Consider the following 23,716-nt stretch of genomic DNA (forward strand, 5'->3'; position numbering starts at 1 on the left):
TGGATGGGGTAATATATCCGTTACCCAACGGATATATACCCGTTTTTTTTTTTTTTTTTTTTTTAAATTCAATTTTTACTCCATTTTACTCCTATTTAAACCCCAACAATCATATCAATTTTCACACAATTCATTTTTACTTACTTTATTTTTTTCTACTTTTTATTTTTTTCACAAAAGTCTCTTAGTTTACAAATGGGTTCGAGGTTATGGGGGTCTAATTCTGACTCCGAAGATTTGCGGATTGTTCAATTAATTCAAGAAATAGAAGATGATGATTCCGAAGTCGAATCGGCACCATCTATTCCGAGAGTTAGTGGTTACATCCCTAGAGAACGGGAGGTTGCTGCACAACGTTTGTGGAATGATTACTTTTGTGAGACGCCAAAATATCCACAAAGAAAATTTAAACGTCGTTTTCGCATGCGCATACACTTATTTCTCCGGATATTGCAAGGTATTACTACTTTCCAAAGTGATAATATGCCAGAATATTTTAGTTACTTTTCTCAAGGATTTAATGCTATCGGAAGGCCTACATTTACTACTTTACAAAAATGTATGTCGGCTATACGTCAATTGGCGTATGGCACCGCTCCCGATATGTGGGATGAATATTTGCAAATGAGTGAGCAAACATCAATACTATGTCTAGATTACTTTTGTATGTGTTGAAATGCCCCGTTCATATACAATATAAACGATTCACAATAGTTAATTACATCGCGAGGTACTTGACCTCTATATGATACATTTTACAAACATTGCATTCGTTTTTAAAAGAAAAACTTTCTTTACATCGAAAGTTGACGGCAAGCATACTATTTCATAATACCTCCAACTATAATTGACTTAATAATAATCTTGATGAACTCGACGACTCGAATGCAACGTCTTTTGAAATATGTCATGAATGACTCCAAGTAATATCTCTAATATGAGCAAATGCACAGCGGAAGATTTCTTTCATACCTAAGAATAAACATGCTTTCAAGTGTCAACCAAAAGGTTGGTGAGTTCATAGGTTTATCATAAAACAATAAAATTCATTATTTTGATAGACCACAAGATTTAAATCCTGCTTGGTACAAATGGGCCCGAATCCTATACCCACCTGTAATGTACATGCTATATCTTTTAAATACAGTACACCTTTCTCGTGTACGAAATCATTTTTCATAAATCTTAGTAACCGTACACATATCTTGTGCACAAAAAATAACATACACATAACCTGTGTATAAAATCATTCTCTCGATACATAACATTCACTTTTCATTGCTTTCGTATCTTGGCTTGGTAACCGACCTTAACATATAATGCTCATAATAATATCCCCAAAACAGAACATCCCGTCTGTATAATAATCATATAAACTTCGAAGTACTAAACATCACACCCACTAGCCCTTGCGTCTAGTGAACATTCTGGGTGGGGGTGTTAAACCCGGTAGCTACCTTTAGGATTCGCGTGAGTTAAACCCGGTAGCTACCTTTAGGATTCGCGTGAATTAGACGTGCACTAATTCTCAAAATTAGTGATGTTCCCTAATTCTTAGGTTACCAAGCAATAATAATCAGGGGAAAAATATTCATATCAATTGTGGCAATTATCACGTCCACATAATTCAATGGTGGCAATTATCACGTCCACATAATTCATTTGAGGAATGTTTTGCTTGTGTCTATCTCGTCAAACATTTATAAAAGCATTTCATGTATTCGCAGTTCAAAATGTATTTCAAAAGCATTTAATAAAGCAGTTGTAAAAGTAGCGCATGTATTCTCAGTCCCAAAAATGTAAAGAGTAAAAGGGAATCAAATGAACTCACCTAATGTATTTTGTAGTAAAAATACATATGACTATATTGAACAATGCAGGGTTGGCTTCGGATTCACGAACCTATATTATTCATATATATATATATATATATATATATATATATATATATATATATATATATATATATATATATATATATATATATATATATATTAACACATGTACTTGTAATCAAATAATTATACATATTATTATTATGATTTTTATATCAATAACTTATATATTTCATTATTTAATTAAATAACTCCATTTTATATATAAAAATATTACTACAGTTAAGTTACATATATTAAATATCATAAGGATCATTTGTTTGTGAAATTAATAATTTTGATAATACTAATATTAGTAATAATAATGATACTATATAATAATGATAAAAGTAATATGAATAATATTGTTAATAAGGATAATGATATCATTAATGATAATGATACTTAGTTGTATTATAATAACTATGATAACAATAATTATAATAATTTTAATGATTCCTTTAACTTAAAATTTTAATCATTTTCATAATAATATCCAAATTTCTATATTTGTAATCTTAATTGTATTACTAAAAATCTTTATATTAATATTCATAGTAATCATAATCTTCGCGTTTAATTTCTAGACTTATAACTATAGTTCCTATAACTTAATTTCATAGTCATATTCATAAGCATTTTTATCATAATCAACACCATTATTGTACATAACATACTTTAAATCATAAACTAAATTTTATATACTTATTTAAGTTATAACCTTAACACATTTATAATAATAATAATAATAATAATAATAATAATAATAATAATAATAATAATAATAATAATAATAATAATAATAATAATAATAATAATAATAATAATAAAATAATGAAATGCTACCTTAATGAAACAGGCTTAAAAACAATTAAACGCCCCTGCCGAGGCTCGAACCCGTGACCTCCCGTTTAAACACTAACACTCCAACCAATGCTCTACTCATTAATTACTGTTATTACTATCCCTTTATATTGTTTTTAACATCTACTACCGTCGCTTATATACATCATAACAGCCCAATTAGAATCCAAAGCTTGTCACAGCCCACCTAATACACTAAACGGAAACAGGGTTCAATGGATCTTGCAGCCCAATATCTTATTATAACCATTTGCAAGGTAACCGTTCGTTTAAACAATTGATTAAAAGGAAAACTGTTGAGTCCCCAAAATAATTAAGGATTTAATTATGACAAAACTGTAATTTATTTACACTAAAATGTTATGTGCAGCCAGCACAAGTTTGTTTATGTTGTTTATGTACAGTCAGCTAATATAGCTGTGTCGAGTGTGTAGTATGCTGGCTGATCTACCAGCACAAGGTAGAATGTATTCTTCGAATCAGCACAGGATGAGTACTCAGCTAATTAAGAATATCAAGTGACTCAGCATATGAAGAACCAGTAGATCTGGATAGCAGCATACAACACAAGACAGCCACACTCCATTACAAGCATGGTAGTTTCCCAGAGTGGTCTACATCAACGCACTATTCAGCAGAAGTCGAAGACAAAGTTGAACAGAAAAGGACAGGAGTCGGCGTTACAAGACCACGTGGGAATGCAGAAGTGGAACGCATGTGCAGACATGTGTTATACTTTATTCATACCTAGGGAACACAACATTCCATTTGTTTAAATCAAATGGCAGTGCCAAACCGAATTGGTGTGTTCCTGCAAATAGCTACCTAAGAGGAAAGAAGGAGAGCACGCCTTCTGACACAATTGTCCCCACAAGTACAAGGCATCCAATGTACTAGTGGACAATAGATTAATTACACGGACAATAGGACTACTATATATTGTTGTATTCACTGTTGTATCAACTAGTGGTGTGGGTTTCATTATTTAGAGTCCTAAACGTGTAATAGCTTTTAGTTTACCTCTTAATTATACTCTAGGTATTCTGTATCAACCAACTATCATTCCGCCAAGGATAGTTGTAATTCTTTGTGATTCAATCAATAAAGAATAACCGTTGAAAATTACCTGTGACTCTATCTAATTTGCATGCTTGAATATATAATCGAGTTTAATTGTCTAGTTAATTGAAAAGTAATTGTATTCACCCCCCCCCCCCTCTACAATACTCCTGTTGTTATTAAGGGACCAACAACTGGTATCAGAGCTTCAGTCTTGATAATTAATATCTTGGATCTGAATTCTCCCATGGCTGCTTATTCCAATTCAGCTTACCTTGAAAATGGCTCATCCAATAGACCACCCAAATTTGATGAAGAAGAGTATGAAACTTGGAAAGCAAGATTCATGCTTCACCTTGAGTCTATTGACCCACTCATGCCTGATATTGCCACAAATGGTCCATTCGTTCCTACTGAGACTATTGGCAGTCTTCCAGCGACTGCTGACACTCCTGCTGTTCCTGGCAGAGAGGTTATTCTCACTCCTTCTAGATGGGATGCTGAGGATAAACGTCGTGTTGGACTTGACCCTAAGATCAGAACCTTGTTAGCTATAACTTTACCTAACACATTGTTCAAACTGATTAAGGGAAAAGAAAATGCCAAGCTTATGTTGGACTATTTAGATGTTACCTATGAGGGTATGGGTGAGGTAAGACAGAATAGAATGATAGCTTTGAAAAGAGAATATGAAATGTTCTTTGCCTACAAGAATGAAACCCTTAAGCAAACCTTCATTAGGTTTAACTCCCTAATTGCTGACCTGAATACCTTGAATGTCTCTTATACAGAATTTGAACAAGTAAACAAATTCATTGACTCACTGCCTGCTAAATGGAAACCTGTAACTGACCCATTAAGAACCACTCAGACCTTAAAAAACTTTAACTTGTCTTCTCTCTATAGCTCCTTATGGAACCATGAGAAGGCAGAAGCTAAATTTGAACTTAACTTGAAAGAAAACTTTAGGTCTGCCCCCACCACTTCAAAATCGTCTAAAACTGATGATACTGCTCTTATTGCTAATGCTAAAAAGAAAGCTCAAAAGGCTTTACTGGTTCAAAAGCTGCTGGCAGAAGAAGAGACATCTGAGAGTGATGTGGATAGTAGTACTGGGTCTGAAGAAAGCAGTGATGATGAAAGTGATGTAGAAGGGTTTGCTGAAGGTATGGCCTTGCTGGCTAGGCAGTTCAAAAGGTTCAATCGTAATAGAACCAGTAAGTCATACAAAGGGAGTAGGAAACCAAGTGCTAGGTTTAGCAGCAAATCAGTCAAAGGTCCTAAATCTGAGTGTTATAATTGTGGGAAGGTTGGACACTTTGCAGCTGAGTGCATGTCCAGGAAACCTCCAACTTCACATGCTAACTCTTTCTCTAAAGCTGATAAGTACAAAAACAAGTACAAAGCTATGAAAGCTCAGATGAAGGAAAGTGCTAAGACTGATAAGAAGGGTAAGAAGCCAGAAAAGGTTCTAGTTACTGAGCATCATGATTGGGATGAAACCAGCTCATTATCTTCCTCTGATAGTGATACTGATGATGATGGTGTTGGTTATGCTCAAGAAAAGAAGCTGTGTTTAATGGCCAAGGAGGTCAAGGAGTCTGATGAGGATGATAGTGGTAGCAAGTTTTTGGCTGATATGAGGGAAGCTGATCAGAAAAGAGATTCTCCTCAATGGAAAAATGAATTGATGTATAAGGTTGATAATTTTCGAACTTATACTGATGATGAAAAGGCCGAAATGTTTGACTACCTAAGAGTAGACTTATGTAGAGGCAGCAAACGTGAAGAAGTTTTGATATCAGACAACAAATCTTTAAATGAGAAACTTAAATGCAAAAATGATGAAATTAAAATCTTGAAAGATGATATTTCAAAACTCGAAAAACAAAATTTTGCTTTAAAGTCTCTTCACGTTGAGGCAGCAGAAGTCAAGAACCAGCTGGATAATCTTAAAAAGGTTGTCGCTTCATGGTGTACATCAGCTCAACGCACAGCAAAGTGTGTTAACGAGCAGGTGCCTGCCCAAGTTGAAGCTTTCTTTGCTGGTGACTATGCTGCTGCTGCTGCTATTGCAGAGGTTACTTTCATGGACCCAATTCTTGAAACAGATCCTAAAGCTGTCTTGCCAAATACTTTTGCCAAGATAGTTAAAGGTAAAAAGGTCTTGACGAATAAATTTGTTAGACCTGCTACTGTGTCCCCACCACCTGCCATGAAAGAGATTTTGGAGGATGAGGTTAGAGCAAGAGAAGCCAGTACCTCAATTGATGAGACTACTGACCCCTCAAGCATCTACTACATGACTCCAAAATAAAGACGTATAAAAAGGGAAATCACTGAAAATAATCTTAGAAAAGTTAAATCTACTGATTCCCCTTCGTGTTCGAGTTCCAATTGTGCTGTGCCAGCTGATGACAAACTTACTGGTCAACCAGTAGCTACAGACAAGCCAGTCAAACGTAATACTGGCAAGTTCAAATCAGCAGGAGAAATATCTTCTAGTTCATCAGCTTCAGTTGACAAGCCAGTAACTTCCCACACTGGCTCGTCAAATGATAACAATTCGTCATGACTATGGTACTGGTTCCAAGAAGAAAGCTGCCCTTAAGGGAAAAGCAAAAGTGGACTCGAATGAAGAGCTGTCTATCACTGAGATTATGACAGTCAAGCTTGACCAGCTTATTGAGGCAGTTACCAAACATCGTCCCGATCCCCTTTAAAATGTGTATGACCCATCACCGATACCAAATGTGAGAAAATGCTACAAATGTGGCAGCAAGTTTCACTTAGCCAACAGGTGTCCTTTTACCCCTACCCCGTCTGCTGATTCTTCTTCAAGCAAACCAGCAGACAGGAAGAGATCATCAAAGATGACCCTTCCAGAACCCATCCTTGGATGGGTTCCCAAAAAGAACTAATCTCTTAGCTACTGTGCAGGGCATTCAAAACAAGCAAATCTGGTATCTCGATAGTGGATGTTCGAGACATATGACCGGATGTAAGTCCCTGCTAATGGACTATCAAGAAAAAGATGGTCCAGTTGTTTCGTATGGAGATAATTCGTTGGGTTACACAAAGGGTTTTGGTACTTTGACTAATGGGAATGTCACATTCTCAAATGTTGCATATGTGGTTGGGCTTAAACATAATTTACTCAGCATAAGCCAACTGATAAGCAAGAACAAGATAGTCCAATTCAGAAAGAAAATTGGCACTATTTTTGATAAGACAGGGAAGCCACTGCTGACTGCAAAACGTCATGAAAACATGTATCAAATTGACATGAACACAGCTGTCACAACAACTGATACTTGTTTCTATTCGAAGGCAGCAGACAACCTGAAATGGTTATGGCACAAGAGACTCTCACATCTCAACTTCAAAGATATTCACAAATTATCCAGTAGAAGTTTGGTGTCCGAGCTACCCACCATGTCTTATGTAAAGGACAGACTGTGTCCTGGTTGTGAAAAAGGAAAACATCACCATGCCTCATTCAAATCAAAGCAAATCTCATCTGTTGAGAAACCATTTCATTTACTTCATATGGATCTTTTTGGTCCTGTTAATGTAGCCAGCTGTAGTGGGAAGAAGTATACATTGGTTATTGTTGATGAATATTCCAGATACACCTGGGTATTCTTTTTGAAGAAAAAGAGTGAAGCTGCTGATGAAATTATCAATTTTATCAAATGAATGGAGCTTTTGAATGGGCAGCTGGTGAAACAGCTAAGAAGTGATCATGGTACAGAATTCAGAAATGCAACTTTAGAAGAATTTTGTGCTGACAAAGGTATTTCACAAAACTTTTCTGCTGTGAGAACACCTCAGCAAAATGGTGTTGCAGAAAGAAGAAACAGAACTTTCATTGAAGCAGCAAGATCTATGTTAGCTGAGTCTGGGTTGAAAAATTCATATTGGGCAGAAGCTGTGAATACTGCTTGTTTTACCCAGAATAGATCTCTTATAGTGAAAAGACATCAGAAAACTGCTTATGAAGTTCTCAAAGGTAGAAGACCCTCAATTTCATTTCTTCATGTATTTGGCAGTCCCTGTTACATTCTCAATAATAGGGATCAGCTGGGCAAATTTGATGCCAAGGCTGATGAAGGTATATTCTTAGGATATTCCAACATGTCAAGGGCATACAGGGTTTTCAACAAGAGAAGGGGTTGTTTTGAAGAATCCATTAATGTTACATTTGATGAAACTGCTCCTTCTTCTTCTTCTGATTATGAAGATGAAGTGCTACTGTTTGAAGAGCCTACTCAGCCAGCTCTAGATGATAAAGAACCAGCAGCACAACCCTCGCCTATTCATGCTGCTGGGTTCTCTGATGATGAGATGGAACACTCTGTTCCATCTGTGTCTAAACCAGGTGGACCTACTGGCTCTACTGAAGTCTTACAACTTGAGCATAGGTCTATTGGTTCTGAAGGATCACAGGCTGATACTGGTTACACTAATAATGAACAGCTGTCTCCAACTGCTGTTCATACTTTCGAACCAGCTGATGATCAAGATGCTGTGTGTTCCACGACAAGCTCACCTGTTCATAACACTAGATGGACAAAAGAGCATCCTATCGAGCAATTTATTGGTAATCTGGCTAGTGGTGTTAAAACCAGACTACATGCAACCAGCAATTTTTGTATGCATGTAAACTTTGTGTCTACCATTGAACCTACATGTCCTGATGAAGCTATTAAAGATCCAAGCTGGGCAGGAGCTATGCAAGAAGAGATCTCCCAGCTTGATAGGAATAAGGTTTGGACATTGGTACCTAAACCTGATGATGAAACTAAGAAAATCATTGGTACCAAGTGGGTTTTCAAAAACAAGATGGATGAAGATGGGATTGTGATCAGAAACAAAGCTAGATTGGTAGCTCAAGGTTTCAAACAGGAAGAAGGATTGGATTATGGAGAGACTTATGCTCCAGTGGCTAGGATGGAAGCTATCAGACTGTTCTTGGCGTATGATGCTAAGATGAACTTTAGGGTATTCCAGATGGATGTTAAATCTGCATTTCTAAATGGGAAGCTGCAAGAAGAAGTTTATGTCAAACAGCCTCCTGGTTTTGTAAGCAGTAAATATCCAGACCATGTCTACAAGTTAGACAAAGCTCTTTATGGCCTCAAACAGGCTCCAAGAGCATGGTATGAGACACTTCATGTGTATCTCACTGGTATAGGCTTTAAAGTTGGAACAATTGACACCACTCTGTTCTCAAAAGAGACAGATGGTGATCTCTTGCTGGAACAGATATATGTAGATGATATTATTTATGGATCTAAAAATGAGAAACATTGTCAAGATTTTTCAAAACTTATGTCAAAGACATATGAAATTAGCTTACAAAGAGACTTGCAATACTTTTTGGGATTGCAAATTAAACAACTTGATGATGGAATTTTTATAAGTCAGGATAAATATTTCAAAGATATGCTAAAGAAATTTGGTCTGACCTGTTTAAAAGATATAGGGACTCCAATGGCAGCATCTATTAAAATAGATGCTGATCTCAATGGTGAACCAGTCAATATCACTGAGTATAGAGGTATGATTGGATCCCTACTTTTTCTCACAGCCAGCAGACCAGATATTATGTTTTCCACATGTCTGTGTGCCAGATATCAAGCTGATCCTAAAGAGTCACACTTGCTAGCAGTCAAAAGGATATTTAGGTATCTGAAAGCTACTGCTAAACGTGGTCTTTGGTATCCCAAAGACCAGGATTTTGAGCTAATTGGGTATTCAGATGCTGATTTTGCAGGGTGTAAAATAGACAGGAAAAGTACTACTGGTAGCTGCCAGTTACTGGGTGGTAGGCTAGTCAGTTGGACGAGCAAAAAGCAAAATACTGTGTCCACATCTACTGCTGAGGCAGAATACGTTTCTGCTGGTAGTTGTACTGCTCAAGTACTATGGATGTAAAGCCAGCTGAAAGACTATGGTGTTCATGTTACAAAGACTCCAATCTACTGTGACAACACAAGTGCAATAGCTATCACCAATAATCCTGTGATGCATTCAAGAACAAAGCACATTGACGTTCGATATCATTTCATAAGGGATCATGTTCAAAAAGGAGACGTAGAGCTACATTTTATTTCAACAGACCAGCAGTTAGCAGATCTATTCACAAAGCCCTTAGATGAGAAACGTTTTAACTATCTCATCTCTGAGCTGGGTATGCTTGAACTTTAAATAAAAGACAATTTTTGTTGGTGTGCTGGCTCTACAACATGTAGGGCAAACCAGTAAGCAATTTTTTTTGTTATCTTACTGCCTACATGTAAAACACTCAGCACAACAAGGTCTTTTATATTTTGGTTACTCAAAGTTTCTTTTTGAAATAATAAATAGCTCACAAAATTAAATGATTCCTTAAAACTGAAACTCATTTACTTCCAATGATTTAAATTAAATTCATGACATATTAAATGTAACAAAGTATCTTGTATTTAATACAACAATTATTTTGTGGTTTTCAATTTTTTTTAAAATTAAAACCTGCTGCATTTAATGTTGAATGGGAGGTATGAGTGTTCAAGCCGTATATATGTCAAATCATCAGTCTGTGTCCCCTCGAGTGTGCCAGTCTGTCACATCTATCCACGCGCCTGCTAATAGCAGTTGTCACTTTCTCTCTCCTGCCTTTTTCACCCAATCACAACGGTTAAAAGTGTGTTTTATCTTCAATAATAATAACCTTTGGTCATTCTGTTTTCAAATTCACACTTCTCTCTCTAAAAAACCCCAAATCTTCATATCTTCACTTTCTACAATCATCAATGGCAGAACAGCAACAACATCAATCACCACCTGCTGAGACCCAGCAACCGAAACAACAATCAGAGCAACCACAAGCATCGGTGGAACCACAACCGGAACAACAACCACCGCCGGCTATCGAGGAACAAATTGAACAAGGGCCATTATTCAACCTGCAACCCAATCTTATTAGGGCTGCAAACGCACCTGAACACTCTACGATTCGCCTTTCAAGAGGCAATGCTGCTCATGCCCTTTCTGTTCCCAAATCAAAAGTCAATTCCGGCTATGAAGAGCTGATTACTTATATCCGTCAATCCCCTCTGGCAAGAGCCATTACCGGTGTACCTTCACGATTATATCCAGCCTGTTTGGCCAGATTCTGGTATACTGCCACCATGTCCACCACCGAACAGAACGTTCCATGTATTCATGGCATGGTGACTAACAGCTTACCCTGTTCCATTACTGTTGACGCCATCCGACGAGCTCTTCAATTACCCAATGGTCCATTTGTAGATTCACCTACAAGTGATGAGTTTCGAAGGGAGGTACTGGAAATCATTGGCTATTCTCAACCAGTATCTCATACACCACTCAGGAAACACATGCCACCCCTATGGTATTATTTCTTTGGGTTTCTGACTCAGTGTATCAGTCACAAATCTGGCAGTTTTGATCAATGCTCAGATTATGAGTTAAAGATGGGTCGCGGGCTGCTGTTCAACCGCAACATAGATTATGCCGGTGAAATCTACTTAAGGTTAAGGGAAATGGTGCTTGCACCCAAACGAACACATCTAATCCCCTTTCCAAGGTTTTTGAGCCTTGTTTTTGAAAATGAGCTGGGTGAAGCTTACCAGCAGATTGCTGACAAATCATATAACCTGCCTCTTAAACAAGGGAGGATGCCAAAGGATAAGCCTACTGCTCCATATGTTGCGTTGACACCAGCAATGCTTGAGTATCTAGCTGCTCAGGGTGGAGCTGCCCCATTGACTGCCTCTGGTGTTGCACCAGCTGAGGGGGAGGGTCTTCAGCGAAAGCCAGCTGTCAAGAGGAAGAAGCCAGCTACCTCAACTAGTACAGCCACCGTCTCACATACTGGTAACGCAGTAGTTGTATTAGAATTTAGTGCTCTCTGATCACAAAGAACAGCCCTAGTCTTATATACTGACTACCCACTTCTAGTATTGGAATCCGTTGCTTAATTATTTCTTGGTAACAGGTAAATCCAAACGTGCAAGAGCTAGCTCCAAGCAAACCACAGGGGGAATTGCACCAGTCTCAACTGCTGCTCCTGCAAAGGATGTGGCTATGGAACCTGGTGCGTTTCTAGACCATACAGCAGAAAATTCTAACATAATTAAAAATCTTTTATCTGCTGACTTGAAAAATGAATGTGGAGTTCAAGGTATAACCCTGGCTCCCAAGCTGACTGGTTTTAAAACTAGTGTTAAGAAGAGTAGCAACCCATACTCCTCTAGCCAGACACTTCCACATTTTTCAAATTTGAACTTCATGTTATATCCTCTGCTGCCAGTACAATCAGCAGAGCACATACCTGACCCCCAAAGCAAACTTGAGTTGGCTCCTCATCGTATTGAACCAGCTCAGGATACTGCACAGCCATTATGTTACTCGGATCATGCTAAGAGTCTCACTCCTACATCATTACCAGCCAGAACTCTTACACTATCTGGGTCAACATGTGTCGCCAATGAGTCAGCAGAGTCACAGCTGTACTTACAGACACCTTTTTCTGTCTCATTCGAAGGGCTGACCAAATCACCAGTCTGTCCCCAGAGACCAACAACAGATGCAATTGTTGAGTCAAATTTATTTGGTTCTACAGTTGTTAACATAAAATGTTCTGTTATTTCAGTTCTTAGCAGGGTAGATGAACAGGCAGAGGGGGAGCAAGTTAAAGATGTTATTATTCCTACTGAGCAGATTGCTGCCTCTGCTACTGGTATTGGTGCTACTGTTTCTCCTACTGGTGGTGCTGATGCTAGTACTGTTGCTTCTACAGCTGCTAGTAATACTGCTCCCAGTATTGTTGCTTCCACTACTACACCTGAAGTGGAAGATGAAATCATAGTGGATCCTCCTGTTCTTAAAAAGGTAATTGACAATATTGTCAAGGATGTTCTACTTGATGAACCTGTCACTGAACCAAAGGGTGACATTACGTCTGCTGCTGCTACCGATGCACAATATGTTATCATGGAAGCTGATACAAGTGCTACTTTTCCATCTGATGTTATCCTGGATGTTGATAAAAGTGCTACTTTTCCATCAGATTCTGGTTCAGAGGATGATATTGTTCTGGAGGGTCCTAATTTTGTTAATGCTGGCTATGTTGGCTATGTTCCCACAGAACCAACGGTGGATACTGATGCTACTACTGGAGATGCTGCACAGTTACTACCGATGCTACTGGTTCTACGGAACCCGTTATGGATGCTGGTACCTCTGCTATTGCCACTACTGACTCTTCTCAGGCTACTGTTTCTGCTGAGAAGAAACCCTATGTGTGCCAGTGCCAGATCCTGATGAAGTTGTCCCTAACTTCATCTATCGAGGAGCATCTATCACTCCCAGAGTTGCTCTGCTAGTGGATCAGCCTACTTTTGATCCTCAAACTGCCATAGTATCAGCCAGCAAATTGCCTCGCGAGGAGCTGACTGAACTATTGTCTCAGCTTGACCAACCAGCTAGAGAAGAAGTTTATGAGAGGCTGGCTACTTTAGAACAGATAAACGAGCAGCCATTTTATCACTATTTTAGCATGGCTCCAGCTGCTTCTCCATGGCCTGGTACATGGAGGCCTCTCAAGTTCATCAGGGATCCCTCTACTGGTAAATATGTTATGCAAAATATTCCTGATTCGCCAGTACCTTCTGATTCAACAGCTTCTTCCTCATCATCTTCTTCTTCTGATGGTGATGCTGATAAAGGTACTGGTAAGGATGAACCAGCCACTCATGATAATGTGACTGGTTCCAAAGAAAAACCAGTGGATCTCACAGATGATACTGATCTTCATGCTGACAAGGATACTAGTGGTTCTAAGCCTTCGAGTGAAGGTAAAAATGATGGTGATCATGGTGACGAGTCAGCTCCTGACCTTCAACCTCCACCACCCCACATAAGTACTCCCGTGTTAGCTGCTTCTGACCAGCCCTCAACCAGCTATCTTAAATTTAATGCTGATGAGGTGGCTGATATTTCAACCTTCGCTGTACTTAGGACACTCAGAGAAGTTACACCAGATCTCCAAAACACCATTCGCACTGCTATTGATGATAGTGCAACTCAAGCCATCCGGAATGCTGGGCAAGTCACCTCTTCAAATATTGAGGCCCAACTAGGACAAATACGTGCTTTTGCTGATCTTGCAGTATCAGCCATTGTCAAGCAACTGGAAGGGGAGGAGGAATTAAAGAAGCGAATCCTTTCTCACAATGAGTACATGGAGGACATTGCTAGCCTTAAAGCTGATTTGGAGGCTGCCAATCGTAGAGTCCTGTTTCTTAATGAAGAAAATGCTGTTCTGCATGAGAGATTGAAATCACAGGAACAACAAATGGCTAACATGATTCCTGTCTCTGCCTATGTTCAAATGGTGGAGAATATGCAACGCCTGGCTGCTCTATAGGGTGATGTTAGGGCTATGGTTGAACATATGGCCATGGGTGTTGGAAGGAATGAAGTTAGATCCTCCAACCTTCTCCTTAGACAATTTGGTGTGGATCCTGGTGCCCATCTCACTCCTGAAGTTGCTGATTAGAACAATTTTGCTTTCTCTGTTCCCAACTCAGATAGTGATCTTGATGCACAAGTCTCCCCTATTCTTTCTCCTGCCCCTGCTGATGACAAAAAGGGGGAGAAGAAGAAATCTAAGAGTAAATCTAAAAGGAGAAAACAATCAGAGGGGGAGCATGAGCATGAGAAGGCTCCTAAACAACCAAGGAGGGATGGTGATGGTGATGGTGATGGTCAAGACTTTGGCACTAAGCCCAGCAACGCTCATACTGAAACTGGTGTACAGGCAGTTGGTGGATCTCAACCCGGTGAGTCTGTCACATCAGTGGATGATATTGGTTCTGGCAGTAAGCCCAGTGATGTTTCTGATATGGCTGTTGCTAAAGCTCTTCTTGTCTCTCAGTCTATTGAAAGGAAAATGAAAAGAAAACTTGAGAGATATCAGAAGAGACAGCAAGACTTAAATGATGCCTTCAATGTCAAATGGGATGCCTATGTTGCTCTTAAACACCACAGAATTGATCATAGGAGATGGCTGACCCAACAAAAGAAGGACATTGATGATGACCTGACTGGCATTGATCTCTACAAAAAGGAAGCACGAAAAAGAAATGCCAAGTTCATGATCAAATACGACAAAAAGAGGGTAAAGTTGTATGCTGAGCGTGCAGACAGAATTAAACGAATGACTCCAGAAGAAATGAAAGATTATCTTGCATCTACTGGATCAGGGGGAGGAGTTAGAGCTGATATTTTTATGAAATGGTTAGATGCTGTGTTAGAAACCAGCTCATCTCCTTGACCAACATCCACTGCTCAGCCAGCTACACAGAAACACTCAATCTTGATGTTGATGATACTCAGGGGGAGCATGTTGCTATTGTTCCCTATCTGTCTCCACAAGAACCAGTATCAACACAAGAATCATCAGCTGAACCCAAGCCTATTGACAAACAAAGGGTGAAATCCACTCCAAGGGATAACCAGCCCCTCAGGAAAGGACCCCTATTTGAGGCAGCTGATGAAGATACGGTGACAGTTGTGCCAGCTGATACTAATCAATCAGCTGGTACTGAAGACTCAGCAAGGAGTGCTGAGAAAGAAGACCCAGCCAGAAGTGTGCTGCTGGGTGTCACAAGCGTTGAAGACCCAGCCAAGGTGGTTGAGCTGGGTGCAAAACCAGATGATGATACGGTTGATCCTTCTGAATTTACTGTCTGGGGTATAGAAGATCACTTATTTGTTCAATCTCCTATCTCTCCTCGGACTCTCACTTATTTTAATAGAACAAAGGATAACCGTGTCAATCAATTCTCAGTAAGTTCATCTGGCATAGATGAATCAAACATGTATCCTCCATCTTCCCCTAAACGTCATGGTAAACACAGAACCTGGGAAGATGATTCAGTTAACCATAGTGAGCCGAATCTTTTCAGAATGAATCCAGATGAAAGAGAAGCTTATAGGCTGGAGATCACTGTTCCAGAATTGCTTGAGCAAAGACAAGTAGAGCTTAATGAAAGAATACGCCAAGTCAAATTGCTGCATCATCCTCTTGATCAGCCACTCTACATCGCTGCCTTGACCTTTGGCGTTGATATTGGTGTATATTTGAATAACAGTGGTCGAAGGCTCTCCACTAATAAGGAGAAAGCTCAATTTCATGAAGCTCATCAGCTGGGTATGGATCTGAAAGAGTATCAGGTTGCTCTAAGAACTGAAGATGGAAGAAAAATGATTGAAGCAGTCAGATCTCTAAAAATTAGCCACACTGATTATCTGCTAGGCTTAGTGGCAGAACAGCAAAGAAGAGAGGCTGCTAATGCTGAACTTATTGAGAGATTAAGGCTTCAGGAAATAGAAGACAAGTTGGCTGCCGATGAAAAGGAAGAGGCTGAGTCCCTCAAACTAATTCAAGCCATTGTCAAAGAACAGGATAAGGCACTTGATGAGAAGGAAGCTGCTGAGAAAGCACCTGCTACTGCTCCTATAAAACCTGTCAGTACTATTGAAGTCCCTGATCATTATTACAGGAGCAGATATGGTGATGTAATGAATAGAAGATCAAATCCCAGCCGGATCATCAAAGTGAACAGAGAGTCAAAAAGAGCCTTCAACGTGATGAGGGAGAATAATGTTCAAGAAAGGATTAACTATGATGAGTTAAGATCCCTTGGATTTAGTGAATGAATGGAGATACTGGAGTATTTTATTGGCAAAGGTGATAGTGCCATCAAAAAGACAATTAAATCTGAACTCCAACAGCTCTTCAACAAAGCCACGGAGTTTGGGAATGCACCAGCAGTAGATGTAGAACAGGTTCTTTCTCAAAAACTTAAAAGACATCAATCTACTGGTGAAGGACCAAACAGAAGAGGCCCCATCATTCTACCTCCTTCTATCCCTGTTTTTGACCCATCTGAGATACCTATTCTGTTCTATGAATCCTGGAGAATCAAAGAAGAGGAGCTATCTGAAGAAGAACGAGACAAAGATAAAGATAGATAGTCTCCTATATGCTTAAATTGAATCTTTTGTCTAACTCACTTTTCATTCTTTTATCACTGTATTTAATGTATATATCCTGTTGTAATAAAAGTGAAATGAGTTTATCTTCAAAATCATATCGAATTATAAGATATAGATAACTCAACAAAAGATCCCAAAACAAACTTAAAAAGGGACAATCTCACTGCATATTCTTATTTGTTCCCTTGTTGCTGGCTTTAGTGTTTTCTCTATATGTCATAGGTTTTGTCATCATCAAATAGGGGGAGATTGTTGAGTCCCCAAAATAATTAAGGATTTAATTATGTCAAAACTGTAATTTATTTACACTAAAATGTTATGTGCAGCCAGCACAAGTTTGTTTATGTTGTTTATGTACAGTCAGCTAATATAGCTGTGTCGAGTGTGTAGTATGCTGGCTGATCTACCAGCACAAGGTAGAATGTATTCTTCGAATCAGCACAGGATGAGTACTCAGCTAATTAAGAATATCAAGTGACTCAGCATATGAAGAACCAGTAGATCTGGATAGCAGCATACAACACAAGACAGCCATGCTCCATTACAAGCATGGTAGTTTCCCAGAGTGGTCTACATCAACGCACTATTCAACAGAAGTTGAAGACAAAGTTGAACAGAAAAGGACAGGAGTCGGTGGCTGACAAGTGACCTTACAAGACCACGTGGAAATGCAGAAGTGGAACGCATGTGCAGACATGTGTTATACTTTATTCATACCTAGGGAACACAACATTCCATTTGTTTAAATCAAATGGCAGTGCCAAACCGAATTGGTGTGTTCCTGCAAATAGCTACCTAAGAGGAAAGAAGGAGAGCACGCCTTCTGACACAATTGTCCCCACAAGTACAAGGCATCCAATGTACTAGTGGACAATAGATTAATTACACGGACAATAGGACTACTATATATTGTTGTATTCACTGTTGTATCAACTAGTGGTGTGGGTTTCATTATTTAGAGTCCTAAACGTGTAATAGCTTTTAGTTTACCTCTTAGCTATACTCTAGGTATTCTGTATCAACCAACTATCATTTCGCCAAGGATCGTTGTAATTCTTTGTGATTCAATCAATAAAGAATAACCGCTGAAAATTACATGTGACTCTATCTAATTTGCATGCTTGAATACATAATCGAGTTTAATTGTCTAGTTAATTGAAAATTAATTGTATTCACCCCCTCTACAATACTCCTGTTGTTATTAAGGGACCAACAAAAACCCTAGGGTTATACGGTTTACCACACTTCTTTATCATCATCGTCGACCAACATCATCATCTTCACAGAACGTCATCATTAACCTAATCTCGTCATAATCATCATTAACAGGTATTATCATCATCTTCACGTTTATCTTCAATGATCATCTCATCATCGTGATTCATCATAGTCGTCCTCATGCTTCACCATCATCGTTATCGATCGTAATCATCATTATGACATCACATAATTTTCCTCATAGTAGACCCATCACTGTTCATCACCCTCTCAAATTATCGAGGAGAGAGAAAAAGGAAGAGAGAGGTGGCGGCGGATGGCAATGATAATGGTGGTGGTGATTTTACAGGTGGCGGATGTGGTAGTGCTCACGGTGGAGTAGATAATGAAGGTGTGTGGGTGGTCGATAATGGCGGTTTAGTGGTAATGTTTCGATGGTCGAAACAGAATTAACAGAAACAATAAGGTGATTGGCTTGGGGAACTTGGCTCGTTTGAACAGTGATTAACAAAAAGAAATCGATGGTGCCTTTTACTTTGAATAGAAACAGAAACACGTGAAGCAGCAGTGAATGAAGATGATCGTTTCAAAGCAAGTGGGTGTTGTGACAGAAAAATGATTGTAGCAGCAAACTCAAAGTGGTTTGGTATTGTGGTGATCATAAGAAGAAAAGAAAAGTGGGCGACGGTTAAGGTGGTTAGTAACAAAAATGAATAAGATGGTAGGGGTGGTATGAAATGATTCATCATTTGCAGTTCAAGGACGCATCAAAATATAGCTAGATGGTTTGGGTGATTTAGGTGTTGGAAGGTGAGGGTTTGTGTGAGGTTTTCGAACGGCAAAAACAGTAGCAACAATGGGTTTGGTCGTTTTCTTGACTTGGATCGATAGAAACAATAATAGTAAGCAACAATAATCATGGTGGTTCACTTTGGTTGTGGTTTGGACAGGATATAAGAAAGAAGGAAGGAAAGAAACACAAGGTTAATTATAAATTAAAAGAATGAGATATAACTTTGTGAATTTGATGATCCTATTCTGTTTGGTCGAGCATATGTATATATGATTGTATATATGTGTGTCATCTATCTATATGCTAATTATATGTATATATATAATCTAGATTTTATAATATATAATATATTATATTTATAATATAATAATGAAACTTTTAACACATGCAAAAGTTATAGCCACCATTCACTGTAATGTGTCGACATAATTTTTATTTATTTATTTATTTATTTATTTTAATTATTTAGACTTCATGTTTTCACGGACTGGATCTCGTGCTCTGTTGTTAAACGCGGCGGGTAAAAGTCTTCCAGAAAAATCCCAAATTTCTAAATTAAATTCCTTTATTTATTTCAGTCATTATGGTATAAAATTCGATCATTAATTATTAAATAAAAATTACATCAACTGTCCCGCTCGATTCTAGGTAAAATATAAAAAGTGTTAAAACTTAACAAATAGTTCCTCAATACATTTTTAATAAGCCTAAAATTTATAGAACTCATTTTGGTCTCACCGTTTATTTTAAAATTACATAAGTTTGAATTTACTTGCTTAATATTAATCGAAACATCAAACGAGTATTACAATCATTTAATATTTATTTTTAATATACTTTATTTATATATAGAGATATATTTTAAATAATAATTATTATAATATCCTATTTTTATTTTATTAATTTTTAATAACAACAACATATAATACTTCAATTTGTATTTCGAATTATTATTTATATATACATACACACATATCTATTTACAATTAATTGTTCGTAAATCGTCGAGAGCAGCCGAAGGTTAAATGAATCCATGAAAATAGTCCACAAGTTTTGAGACTCAACAGTACAGACTTTGCTTATCGTGTTGAAATCATATAAAAGTTTAGTTTAAATTTGGTCGGAAATTTTCGGGTCGTCACATGTGTATTATTACATTGTACAAAAAAGAATACATGCGATCTCCGAATGCACACAATGTTGCTAGATTGTATAGTGCTCACGAGGAGAGACATGGGTTTAAGGGTATGCTCGGTAGTATAGATTGTATGCACTGGGAGTGGAGGAATTGTCCTGTTGCTTTAAAAAGACAATACACTAGGGGTGATCATAAGAAACCGACCCTTATGCTTGAAAGTGTTGCTTCTTATGACTTGTGAATTTGGCATGCTTTTTTTGGGATGGCGGGTTCCAACAATGATATCAACGTTTTGAACCAATCACCTATATTTGATAAACTTAAGAACGGAACATTTCCATCTGCACCATTTGAGGTAAATGGGCATGAATATAACAAAGGATATTACCTTGCGGATGGTATATATCCCGATTGGGCAACTTTAGTTAAAGGATATTCATGTCCTACTGAAGAACCAACGATTAAGTTTATAAGATTTCAAGCTAGTGCCGAAAGGATGTAGAGAGGGCATTTGGGGTTCTTCAAGGTCGTTTTCATATTATACGCCTAGCTTCACGAAGTATGAGCGTTAACAGGATGCGAAAAGTGATGGAATGTTGTCTCATATTACATAACATGATACTTGAAGATAACGGCTTTGCACTTTCTAAATGGGAAGAAAGATTTACTACCGAAGTAATGGAAAATGGTATGGAACGTATACGAAACAGAGGACGGGATCGAGATATCATCGCAAAAGAAATAAGGGATCGAGATCTGCACAACTAACTCACCGAGAATTTAGTCGAGCATATTTGGAACCTTTCACCGACTTTTCGCAATGCGAATTAGTTTTTTTTTTTTTTTTTCTAATCTATGTAATCGTCAATCTATGTACTTTTAAATTCTTATCAAAAATTAATTATGTATTTTTTTATTAATGTTATTTATTTTATTTTGTTGTATTTATTTACCATTTTAATGTAATTTATTTTATTTTGTTGTATTTATTTACCATTTTAAATCATTTGAAATGGTAAATTGAGTCGACAACAATCGTCGATTTATTGGCGACTTGACTGGCTCTTAGAGCCTAAATTAAATTTCAGGCAGGATTTAAAACTCATGAAAATTTGATTCTACCATTTTCATGGCGTCTATTATTATTTTTATTTTAGTATTTTTATTTTTTAAAAATTTTCCTACGTAAAGGCCGGAGGTCCTCTCGGAAGCAATCTCTTTATCCGTCGAATAAAGAGAGGGATGACTTTCTCTACTCTTGAGAGTATTTCACTCTGGGTGGAGAAATGACTTGTCTTTATTCTCGGATAGGGGAAGGATTGTCTACATCTTACCTCCCCCATACCCCACTTATGTGGAATTGTGTTTTGTTGTTGTTGTTGTTTAAATCATTTGAAAAAAAAAAAAAAAAAAAACCTGGTTGACCCTACTGAATTTAACACTGGCATTTGACATTTAGGGTTATTGGGGGGGGGGGGGGGGGGTCAAAATTTGATACTGCCATGTCACAGGCAGATGCACTTTTTGAGCCAAAAAGTACAAATCTGCCTGTGATGTTACAGGCAGGGTTAGAAACAGTCTTATAAGAAAACTTATGACGGGATGCATGCTGCATCCTGTAAATTTGAATTACACGAAATATATTTCTTTTATTTTGGTCAAGCATCATATCACTTAATTCAAATACAAATGAATCCTTTCGTTACCCTTCATCGTGTACATGGTTGTAGATACGGGTTAATTTGTACGCATCCCATTCATTTGTTATTAGTTACGGATTATATAAAGACTCATGCCAATTGAAGATAATGATATTATGCATTTTAACTGTACATAAATTTTTTTCAAAATATAAATACTCTGACGATTAAAAATTTTGTTACGTATAACCAATTTTTATGGAAGAAGATGGAGGAATTTAAGGATGATGAGATTGAGTGGATGAGGAAAATTACATTTATACCCTTATTACAGTTATTAATTTAATTTATAAACTTTCATCATCAAAACCATCCAATGGTCTAGATCTGTTATAATGTTATATATATATATATATATATATATATATATATATATATATATATATATATATATATATATATATATATGTATGTATATATATACACACATATATATATACACATACATATATATACACACACACACACACACACACACACATATATATATATATATATATATATATATATATATATATATATATATATATATATATATATATATTGAAAGGATCCCTAGAGAACTAGAGTATGTAGAGAATCCATAGAACTCATAGATTGAACTTCAATCTATGTGGAGATTGAGCTTCAATCTATGAAGAAAAAAAGTCAATCTGCACAAAAAATAAAAAAAAGTCAATCTGCAAAAAAAAAACTGCAAAAAAAAAAGTCAATCTGCACGCAGATTGACTAAATCTGCACAAAAAAATTGTCAATCTGCACAGAAAAAAAGTCGATCTGCAAAAAAAAACTGCAAAAAAAAACGCAGATTGACTCAATCTGCATAAAAAAAAATGTCAATCTGCACAGAAAAAAGTCGATCTGCAAAAAAAAAACTGCAAAAAAAACGCAGATTGACTCAATCTGCACAAAAAAAGTCAATCTGCACAAAAAAAAGTCAATCTGCAAAAAAAAAATGCAAAAAAACGTCAATCTGCAAAAAAAAAAAAAATGTCAATCTGCAGCAGATTGACTCAATCTGCACGAGTTCCATGGGTTATCTACTACCTTTGGTTCTCCATGGATCCTCACCCTATATATATATATATATATATATATATATATATATATATATATATATATATATATATATATATATATATATATATATATAATTGATCAAACATAACACTTAACGGGATTTCATTCTTCTACTTGGTATCAAGAACTTTACGGTTCCTTTTTCTGTTTGTTGTCGTCACTAAACAACAGTCTGTTGTCGCCACCGATAACAATTTGTCGTCGTCTTTCTTACCTCCTTTTTTCCACGTTCTCCATAAGCGAACATTAAAACATCTTAATTTCTTTCTTGCTACAATCCTTGCAATCCTTTTCTTAGTCTCAAATTCATATTTTATTTTTTTTCTTGTAAAGAACGGAAATATTGAAACATTGATTTTCTTTACAAAACCTATTGAGGAGACACGTCCTATGAATAGGAAATTAACTATTTTTAAATTTATTTTCTCTATACTTATTATATTTATATAATAATTTCAATCCCCTCCAAAATAATAAAAACCCTGATAACTTATTACATAGATACATCCTTGAAATGGTAATTAAATTTATATTTTATTTTATTTTGAAAAAAGTTCTAATAAAACTAAATATATTTATTTTTTAAGCTCCTTGCAAGATAAAAAAATCGCGAGTATAACGTATGTATGTATCTCCATATACAATATGCGTGTATGTACGTATATTATAGACACTATATATGTATGTACGTACGTACGTGCGTTCGTGGGTACGTACGTGTGTGCGTACGTACGTACGTAAGGAATGCATCTATGTACGTACGTACGTATGTATATGTATGTATGCATGTATGTATTTATAATGTGTGTTTGTGTGTGTGTTTGTTTGTGTATGTATTTTTAATGTGTGTTTGTGTGTGTTTACGGATATCATCTCTATCAGTTGTGATAGTGTGACTACTTTGGCAAAAGCA

This window comes from Rutidosis leptorrhynchoides, chromosome 2, assembly GCF_046630445.1.
Source record: "Rutidosis leptorrhynchoides isolate AG116_Rl617_1_P2 chromosome 2, CSIRO_AGI_Rlap_v1, whole genome shotgun sequence".
Taxonomy (NCBI): Eukaryota; Viridiplantae; Streptophyta; class Magnoliopsida; order Asterales; family Asteraceae; genus Rutidosis; species Rutidosis leptorrhynchoides.